The sequence below is a fragment of the Propithecus coquereli genome, unplaced genomic scaffold, assembly GCF_000956105.1.
Source record: "Propithecus coquereli isolate 6110/MARCELLA unplaced genomic scaffold, Pcoq_1.0 Scaffold358, whole genome shotgun sequence".
Taxonomy (NCBI): domain Eukaryota; kingdom Metazoa; phylum Chordata; class Mammalia; order Primates; family Indriidae; genus Propithecus; species Propithecus coquereli.
In genome coordinates, this window is record NW_012149263.1 from 396,943 (window position 1) to 407,348 (window position 10,406).

Sequence of the window (10,406 nt, forward strand, 5' to 3'; positions counted from 1 at the left end):
AGTTTTCAGACTTCATGAGTCTGTGGTTTGTTGCCTTTTTGACCAATTCTTACTTATTATATCTTCAAATATTGCTTCTGTCCCATTCTTTCTCTTTTTTCCATGGAATATAATTACATATATATTGACCTTTCTTACTGGACCCATATATTTCTTACCCTTTATTTTGTATTTCTCATTCTCTTGTTTCTGTAGTTCATTCTGGATATTTTGTCCTGACTTACCTTCTAGAATCTGCCTGTTCAGGGTGGTCTATGGACTGGCAACATTGGCATCACCTGGGAGCTTGTTTGAAATGCAGAATCTTAGCCCCAACAAGTCCTACTGAATCCTTGATAAAGGAGTATTGAAATCTGCAGCTAAAATTGCAGACTTTTCTATTTCTTCTTGAAGTTCTTATCAGTTTTGCTTCATATATTTTGAAGCTTTGTTATTGGGTGCACACACATTTAGGATAGTTATTTCTTTTTGTTTAAATGACATCTTTATCACTATGAAATGATAATCCCTGTTTTTTAATCTAAAGTCTATTTTGCTTGATATTAATATAAGCATCCCAACTTCCTTTTGACTGAAATAGCATGGTATATCTTCTTTCATTCTTTTACTTTTAACCCACTTGTGTCTTTACATTTAAAGTGTGTTTATAGCAAACAGGTTATAGTAGGGTCTTACTTTTTTAGCTCATCTAAGAATCTCTGCCTTTTAATTGAGGTATATAAACCATGTATATTTAATGTAATTATTGATACAGTTAGATTTAAGTCTATCATTTTGCTACTTGTTTTCTACTTGTTCCTTCTGTTCTTTGTTCTCCGTTTCCTCTTTTTCTATCATGTTTTAAATTAATTGAATTTTTATGATTACATTGTATCTCTTTTGTTGGCTTATTAGACCTTTATTATTATTAGGGTTGCTTTAGAGTTTATAATATATCTTTAATAAATCACAATCTACCTCCAGATGATATTGCACCACTTCACATATAGTACAAGAATCCTATGTTCCCATTTTTCCCATCGAGGCCTTTGTGATGTTGCTCTCATACATTTTACGTAAATTTACATTACCCTGTAATCTTTGCTTGTCTGATTTTGTTATATATTGTTTCTGCTGGCTCTTTCTCATGGTGCCTTTTTTGTGTGTACATATTTTGTTAATGTTTTTGTTTGTTCATTATTACTGTGTGCTCATTTTTTTAGAGCTTTACTTAGTAAATTCTTTGAAATCATAATGATGGCTGATTCCTCCAGGGAGAGAATTTTCATCTGTTTGTGTCTATTTCCCTGGGATATTACCAGTATGGGAACACTTTATGCTAAAACCTCAGATTGAGACTTTTTTTAGATCATCTAAACAGTGTGAACTTGGGGTGCAAATTTGGATTTGTTTGTGGTTATAAATTTTCAAGGGAGATTGACCTCCCCTCCACATCCTATCTTAGCATCATTAATAATTTTTCATGAAATTCCCTGAGGATAGCAGGGTGGGTTTATTTCTACTTCGTGTCTGCTGTAAGGATGTAATCTTTGGGGTCTCAGTTTTATGATGGATGTCTCCCATTAGACTCCCATTTTGGATGGGCCCCCAAGCTTTGTATCCTATACTCCCCAGCCCCAAAGGAAATAAAACCCAAACTTCTAGTTCGTCTTATTTAGCAAATGCCCTCAAGGTAAAGGAGCAGCATCTATGCTTCCCTCTCTGTGTTCCTGTCTTCATTCGATTTTTGGGTTGAGTGCTTCTTGTTTTCTTGCCAGTTCATTGATTCATTTAATAATATATTTAAATTTTTTTTTCTTCTGGCACTTCTGGTTGTTTTCAGTGGAAACGTTGGCCAGGGTCACTCATCCATTCACTGCCAATAATGAAAGTCCTCCAGAGCAATGTTTCTAAAACACCAACTAGATCATTTCACTTTATGCCTTAAACATCTTCAGTGGCTCCCCACTGCTCTCACAATCACATGGAAACTCCTTAGGTCGATACCCAAACACTTTTTGATCTGGCCTCTGCTCACCTCTCTAGTCTCACTGAAAGGCCCGTTACGAGACACACGACAATTTTCTCAGCATTCTCACACCTCCCTGTCTTTGTGCGTGTACCCTCTTCTCTACCCCGACTTTATGACTCTGCTTAGGCAACTTTCCTCCAGGCGGCCACCCACAGCTCATCCTGGTTTATATTCCATCACTAACCTTCCCTGCACTGTCGATCAAATGTTTGCTAGATCAGTCCCTGCAGAAACCACAGAATATATTTTTCTAGCATAAGCTATAGCCCATCATCAGTATTTAACAAATGTCTTAAAACAAATGAACAAATGAATGAATGAACAAACCATTATTGCCATGGTTCAAAGGTTACTGAGTGTTAGCATGGACTAAGAACAGTTTATAACAGTGGATTTGAGACAAAAAAACTTCATACTATTTAAACTTAGAAAAGATTTTGATAACCTCAATCCAGTAAAAAAAGTTCAATGTCTCAAAATTTCTCACAATCTTATGTTTTGAACCTTTTCTGCAGAAAAACCTCAGGCAATTAAGTTGAAGCAGCATTGTCTTCACAGGCCTGCGTCTTCCTAACAAAATTCTGAGCAGTACAGGATGCCCATTTCTGACTTGCTTAAAAAAACAACACAGGCAGGTCAGGTCTTACCAAGAGAGCAAAATGAAGCAAGAATTGCTGTTGGGGGATAGGGTGGGAGTTTGACCTTTTTCTATAAACAGGGTGGTTGATTTGTGCTGGAGTTGACCCGAATGCAATCTCGTTAGGAGCATGAATCTACTCATACTGGCTACAGAGAACCATCTTTGCTCTTTCTCCCTGCCTTACAGAACTGTCTACCACCTGCATTTTACCCTCCACCATAACCAAAGAAGTCCAGTTTGAAATACAAATTCAAGAAACACTAAAACTCCAACTGGGACAAGAAATTATATGCAAAGACATTAATTTTCACTTTTATTGTTCCAGCTGTTATACTGTTAATTGAAACAACCTACTTATTCATAAATAAATGTATTCATAGCAAAAATATGGATAATTGAACCTGATGTAATGGTCTGCCTAGAGATTTAAATTTCTTCAACCTTAGAAAATTCTTAAGTGCAATTATTATTCAGTGGGCTGGAAAAGAATCTTTCTTAATGTACAGTACTTTCTGCAGTTTGGTGAAGATAAGATTTCTTAATTTGGTAATTTGGAGTAGATTAGTATGTTTTCGTGATACCAAGCTGAAGGGTCAAAATTAACTAAGGATACAAAGTATCATTCAATTATTATGAGAATACACATGTCTGGTGGCCACCGTGATGCCAAAAATAAAACTCCATGCATTTGATAACATTTAAAATTTTTTATAGCAAAACTTACGGTTTCTATTTTGCTACTCGTGAAAAACCAACAGCAAATAAAGCAATCTCAATATTTAAGAGGTGAACATGATATAATGACGTGATTAAAGCTAAATGATGCTGAATCACAGCTATCCCTTTTATATGTCCGATCGCCTTAAGACATCTGGCAGTTCAATCCCTGCCTGTTCGTTACCAAGGCTGCTTTAAAATGGATTTCTGCTTCACAATAGCTGCCCACCCCAGCCAGCGTGCTACCCTATGCTTTTCAGGGGACACATGACCCACAAAGGCAACGATAGATGGCTGTCCCCCAGAGGGCATCCTAAGATGTACAGAGAGGCCCGGATCCCTGCTCCTGGCAAATCCCACACCAGGCTGTCACCCTGGAGCCTGCAGCAATAGAACGACTACGTCTGTGTTCCCACTGGAATATCAAGATAGGTCTTGTTTTCTCTCTTGCATATCTAGAAACTAAGCAGACTCTCAACATGTTGCAGGCAACAAAACCTAACTTTTATTAGCATTTTAGCATAACTGACTGACTTGTAGGCTTGACCATGATGTTTAATCTGTCTGAGTCATAGTTCCGCCTACTGTAAAATCGCAATCTGCTCATTGGCCTCACAGAGTTGTCATAAGGAGGGTGCATAAGGAACCTATGTACATTGTATTCTCCTCCTATACGGCAGATCTTGGGGACAGGGACTCCCATAGTCCCTAACACAGTGAAAACTGATATATATATACATAAATGTTAGTTAAATATTCTAGTTATTTAGCTGGATAACAAATTACCCCAAAACTTAGGAGATTCAAACAAATATTTCTTTTTTCTTTTTTCTTTTTTATTTCAGCATATTATGGGGGTACAGATGTTTAGGTTATGTATGTTGCCCTTGCCTCCCCACTCCCCCCCAAGTCCGAGTTTCAAGTGTGCCCATCCCTGGGATGGTGCACATTGCACTCTTTGTGTATGCAAATACCCGCCCCTCCTCCCCCCTTCCCCCTAAACAAATATTTCTTATCTCACATAGGTTCCGAGGGTCAGGAGTCTGGGAGTGGCTTAGCTGGGTGTCTGCAGTTCACGGGTTCTCAAGAGGTTGCGGTCAAGCTGTTACCTGGGGCTTCAGGCACCCCCAGGCTTGACCGGGGCTGGAGAATCTGCTTCCAGGCCCACTCACATGCCTGCCGTTAGGCCCTAGTTTCTCACTGGCAATCGCTGGAGGCTTCCTCTCTGCACAGTGTTCTCCCTGGGAGGGCTTCCCACAACAGGGCAACTGGCTCCCCTCAGAATGAGCAACGGAGAGGGCGAGAGAGCGCCCCCAAGGCAGAACCCACGGTGCCTTCTATGACCTAATCTTGGAAATAACACACCCATCACTCTGCCATATGTTATTGGTCACACAGAACAATCCTGGTCCAATGTCGGGGGGCAGGGGGCAACACAAGAGAACAGTGGGAGGTGGGTCCATTGGGGGCCATCTGGGAGGCTGGTTACCACATTAAGTGAGTAAATGCATCCTCGAGGACAAGTGTGCCCCATTTACCTGCTTTCCATGAGGAAGTTTCCCCCCTAAATACTTCTGGCCCCTTATCCCACCTTGCAAGTCTGGGTCTGCAAAGTGGACTCACTTAACCAAGATTTCTGCTGTGAACCAGCCCAGAGAGAAAAAGACATTTTTTACTCATAAATTTTAATAGATTATCTCCATCCAGACAAGAAATATGGACTAATTACTATGACCCACCATCCAGGTACCCCATTCACAGCTGACACAGTAGTAAAAGGTGGGAGAACAATTCCAAGATCTAAATGGCTGCAGAGAGTCAGAGAAGCCACTCAGCCAGGATGTCTGGCCACACTTTTGAACATATCGTCACTGTGACGGAGGTGATGTTCTATCTCCATCCATCTGCTTCTCACTCCTTTCCTCAGCTGGCTCTGAACTCAGGCAGGGAACGAGGGCATCCTTGATCAGCAACTCAGACCCCAACGAGAAGAAATGCCTCGACAGAGTGAGAAAACGTCATCTGTTGGCACCGGGATATTTGATATAATTACAACGAACTAGACTCGATCACCAGTTTAGGAATTTTACTCACTGATTATCCTCATGGAGACAGAGGAAAATTTTAATATGTTAATTAGGTTACTTTTTTCCTGGAGTTTTAAATCATTAACATTGTTCCTTATTTTTGTACGGGTGTTTACAGAATGCAAAATTGGAAATGTAGCCATGGCATTGTAACACATGCAGAGTTTTAGTTATTTGTACTCAAAATGTGACGGAATAATCCACCAAGAGAGGCTAACGGATTGCTACTTTACAAAGCTCAGTCACTTCTGCTTCCTTTTTACATACCACTGGACTTCATCCGAACCTGATTCGTGGGTTCCGGTGAGATATTAATGAAATCCTCAATTTTGAGATACCTTTCCTCCACCTCTTAATGTTTCTGGGATCAAGATGTCAAAAGAAACTCACCAGCTCTTTCTTTCACCACTAAAGGTAGGATGCATTCTAAAATTAGGGATGCTTTAGAATCAAAGAAATGTCCACGGGCCGGGCGCGGTGGCTCACGCCTGTAATCCTAGCTCTCTGGGAGGCCGAGGCGGGCGGATTGTTTGAGCTCAGGAGTTCGAAACCAGCCTGAGCAAGAGCGAGACCCCGTCTCTACCAAAAATTGAAAGAAATTAATTGGACAACTAAAAATATATAGAAAAAATTAGCCGGGCATGGTGGCGCATGCCTGTAGTCCCAGGTACTCGGGAGGCTGAGGCAGAAGGATCACTTGAGCCCAGGAGTTTGAGGTTGCTGTGAGCTAGGCTGATGCCACGGCACTCTAGCCCGGGCAACACGGTGAGACTCTGTCTCAAAAAAAAAAAAAAAAAGGAATGTCCACGTATGGCACCTAGGTTGTGACTTGTGCTTCTGACCAACTGGCTATAAGTCAGGGTTCCCATGACCCTCTCTCCGTGGGTTTGATTAATTTGCTAGAGCAGCTCACAGAACTCAGAAAGACACTTCACTACATTTACCAGTTTATTAATAAAGGATATAATGAAGGATACAGATGACAGATGAACAGCCAGATGGACAATGCCCCCCCATAGGGCAAGGTATGCAAGATGGGGCATGGAGCTTCCATCCCCTCTCCAGATGCACCATCCTCCAGGAACCTCCATGTGCTCAGCTGTCTAGAAACGCATCCAAACCCTGTCCCTTTGGGTTTTTATGAGGGCTTCATTATCACATAGGCATGATTGATTACATTGCTGGCCATTGGCGGTCAACTCAACCTTCAACCTTCAGCTTGAACTGCTTAGATGAGAGTTGTTCAACAGTAACATTTGGTATGGTTTACCTGATGGTTTTTGATATGCTACTTGGCTGCAATTCCTGGCAATCTTGATTGGCTTTTATTTCTTGGGAGGTTGGCATTTCTTGAAAGATTGGAGAAATACTAAACCAAGGATTTATATAGCCAAGTAGGTCATTCTTATTGACATGGGTAGGAAATTCATTAAAGAACACATGATATCCTTTCCTCCTAGGCTGTCCTGAATTCCTGCCGAGGTCGTCTAGAGAGTGAGCCTTTCCGTTTGTGTCCCTGAGTCCTCAACGTTGACCTTACTGTAATTCCTGCTAGGTGAGGTAGAACCAAGACCCGCAGAGAGGTGGCAGCAGGAGGAAGTTGGTTAGGACCTCTAACTGCTAAAAGCACAGCCTGGAGAAAGGGGCCTTTGGTTGGAATGGTAGAATACGCTGTAATACTGGTCTAAGCAAAGGAGAAAGCAGTAGTGAGTGAGGATGAGGATGCCAACAAGTTGCAGCCTGTAGGAATTAAGTACAGTATGTATATGTTTGTATATGGAAATTGGGGATGAGGTGGAAGCAAGCGTCTAACATTTCTAGCTACACCAAATGTTTCTTTACTATACCAATACAAAAAATAATAATAATAAAAAGAAAGAAAGGGAGGAAGGGAGGAAGGGAGGAAGGAAGGAAGGGAGGAAGGGAGGGAGGGAGGGAGGGAGTTGGGGGGAAGATGAGATTCACCCTTGCAGAGCAGAATGCATGGCTTAATGTTGCTGGCTAGGAAATATGCTCCCCTCGTGTGAAAGTATTTATATTCAAAAGAATTCCTGTATTGGATTTATCTATAAGCCCAGGCAGAGGTGAAGGTGAATATAAATTAGAGACAAAGAGTCTGCTATAAGCCATAACATGACCCAAGGCAAGGCAGAGGATTCACTCGCAATAACACAGCACTATCCAGCCCAGGAAAGGGCAGAACCCCAGGCCAAACATTCTCATGGCAATTTGCAGAAGCTCTAATTTGGAGGTACAAGGTAAGGGCAGTTATTCAGTTCAGTTATATTGTTGCACGTGTAAAACGATCCCTTATGTGGTCCTGTAGTGTTATGTTATTCCCGCATAATCACATGGTGTAAGGAAAATAACTACTCCAACTTTTGGGGATGTTGCCACCCTCAGTATAAAGGTGAACCCCTACCAGCCACGTTTGTACCACATGACCAGGGACATAGCTGGCTGGACCAGGGGCAGACAAGTGTCTGGCTGAGCCGACCTGATAATGAGAATAAGGATGAGTGGAGAGAAAAAAAAACAACCAAAGTGTTTTTTTTTCTTATTCTCATACTCAACAATCAACACAGGACACTTTTGTGACCAGATGTTGTGGGGGACGGGTATTTCCCCACACACCAAGCAAGCAATTCTACAGATTCTCCAGAGGTCACCAGCTCGGTGGCCTCTAATTCCATACAATGCTGACACTATCTACCTAGAGATAGCATCGGATCCTGCAGGTGGAGGACTCAGTCCCACAAGACGGCCACACACACACACACACACACACACACACACACACACACACAATTAAATCACAATTTCACAGAGAAACTACTTCCACCTGGATTGTTTCCTTAAATGACATGAACCTGCAACCTAGAGTGTGTCTATCACAGCCTCCAAGGCAGGAAGAGAGGAATGAAGCCAACTCCCCAGGAGAAGTGGCAGCGAGGACCGGGAGACCTGGAGACAGGGGAAGAACACAGATATGAAGGTCCTGGTTCCAGTGCCTTCTGAAGGCTGAGACCCAGCTGCATGGCCCACCCCTGGACTCTGTTAGATGACCTTGTATCTGCAATCGACGTAGTTCCCCCTGTTTACTTATGCTAGCTTGAGCTTGCCTATGTCACTTGCCACTAAGAGTCTTAACCAAGACAGGCTCCAAGACTTACTACAACTTGATGTACTTCATATTCCTCATGTCTAACTGAACCACATTGTTCTGCCCTCCTGCCCCCCATCCAGAGTGGGCCAGTGGGATGAAAGAATCAGAGATACAGTGTTAATAAGAAGTGGGTCTTGTAGCAAAAAAAATAAAAAATAAAAATAAGAGAAAACTATTATGACCTCATTTCCTACTGGCTATATTTCAGTTTTAGAGCAGTGACTTATACATGGAAGTTACTACTAAACATTTGTTCAACGGAATTTAATTATAGTGACTCAATTTAATGCCTCAAACTAATGTCCAATACTAAGCATCATATGTCATGGGGTAATTAGAAGAATTCCTGAATGAGAGATGAGAAAAGAATAGATATTATTCCTGTTATTATTTAATGTTGTCTCAGAAATATTATTCAGTACACAGAGTAAGAAAAAGATACAAAATAAAATGCTTTACAAAGTTCTGGGAATATAGAGTAGATGAACTTTTCCTTATTTCTCCAGCTAAGTACAACTAAAAACCTTTGATGTTATATATAAAATGAACATAAGAAAACTCTGAAAGGTGGAGAAAAAAGGCAGACTGTCTAGGGACCTCAGGATCCAAGGAATGACATATTAGTGAGTTCTCTAGATTTTCTTTTTACTTTAAATATATCAGACTTGTAGCTAAAGACGCTGCAAGCTGGAAACACTAAAAATGCATAGAGTTAAAAAAAAAAAAAAAGAGCCCCAACAAAATCTGCTCTTTCTGGCCAAAGGACCAGGAAAGAGGCAGGCTAGCAAGACAGAAAACTTTTAGACAATAACTTCTCTACCCCAGCCAAACACTACAGAAAAAACTTAGCCAGCAAAGGGTGAGAAAGAGCCTAGAGCTCCACCTTCACCAGGCTGTAATGAAGTCCCCCAAACCTCCTGCCAGGGTGGTGTCAGAGAAGGCTGAACAAGGAGCTGGTATTCCCATCCCCATTTGGCAGTAACGAGGCACTCCGTACTCTCCCACCTGAAGCGGTGTCAGATGATACCTAAAGAAGAATCAAGGCTTTCACCACTGCCCTGCAATAATGAGGCCACATCAACCCTCCCCCCATGGTATCAGTGGAGGTCACATTGAAAGCAGTAATGAGACACTCTTATCGCTCCCAGACAGGGTGGTATCAGCAGAGAACTCCTGGAGAACTGGAACTCTCACCCCCAAGCAGCAGTAATGAGGAGCTCTCTCCTCAGGTGTCAACAGAGGCCAAGTAGAAACCTGGACTTCAACCAAACCCTGGCAGTAATGAGGCAGCACCCCCTTTCCTCTGCTGGAGTGGTGTCAAAAGGTAAAATAGAAGGTTTAAATAAGATCCAGATACTCAAAACATAATACCCAAAATGTACAGGTCTCAATCGAAAATCACTCTTATCAAAAACCAGGAAAATCTCAACTTGAATGATAAAAGACAATCAATAGATACCAACACCAAGAAGACAGATGGTAAAATTATTTCACAAACATTCTAAAGCAGCCACCATAAAATGTTTCAACAAGTAATTACAAACAAATTTGAAATAAATTTAAAAAATAGAAAATCAGGCTGGGTGTGGTGGCTCATGCCTGTAATCCTAGCACTCTGGGAGGCTGAGGTGGGAGGATTGCTTGAGGTCAGGAGTTTGAGACCAGCCTGAGCAAGAGGGAGATCCCATCTCTACAAAAAAAATAGAAAAAATTAGCTAGGCATGGTGGTGTACGCCTATAGTCCCAGTGACTTGGAGGCTGAGGCAGGAGGATAGCTTGAACCCA